The sequence below is a fragment of the Penaeus monodon genome, chromosome 29 (genome assembly GCF_015228065.2).
Source record: "Penaeus monodon isolate SGIC_2016 chromosome 29, NSTDA_Pmon_1, whole genome shotgun sequence".
Taxonomy (NCBI): domain Eukaryota; kingdom Metazoa; phylum Arthropoda; class Malacostraca; order Decapoda; family Penaeidae; genus Penaeus; species Penaeus monodon.
The window spans coordinates 23596593-23597256 of record NC_051414.1 but is presented as its reverse complement, the minus strand read 5'-3'; positions in this window follow the sequence as shown (position 1 = coordinate 23597256).

The window sequence follows — 664 nt, the reverse complement described above, 5'->3', positions numbered from 1 at the left end:
GCGTAACATATATTTTGGTGGCAAGCGGTGGGAAATAGCGTTTTGTTTGCCAATTCGATGACTCCAAGACGGTGTTAACTGCTTGTTATGTCTAAGACGCTCATACGTCTTTCGTGCAGTTCTTAACCCGTAGTCACGTAGGCGGTCTGTCACACATGGTATTTTTATTTTATTCGTTTCTTTTATTTTGGTTTCTTTTGTTCTTTTTTCGGTTTTATCTTTGATTTATAGTATTTTTGGTTTTTACTTGATTTGGCTTGGTGGTTTTCTTCAGTTTTATGTATCGGTGTTTTACGGTTGTTTGCTTCGGTGCAAGTGTTTGATACTTGTTTTATGCTTGTTTTTAGTGAATCTGTAAGCGAATGTTTTAATAACTGTCTGCGTGTTTTAGGCCTGCTTTAGTGAATCTTTAAGCGAATGTTTTAATTACTGCGTGTTTTATGCCTGTTTCAGTGAATTTTTAAGCGAATGTTTTAATAACTGTCTGCGTGTTTTTTTAAGTGGATGATTCTATGCTTGCGCATGGATGGTTTAGAAGTGTTTTTACGAGTGTTTCAGTGGAAGTTTTATGTATGTTTTAGTATTTTTTTTTTTTTAGCAAATGTTTCTATGACTGTGATTTTTTTTTTTTTTTGTGTGTGTGGTGGGTGTTTTATAAGTGCGT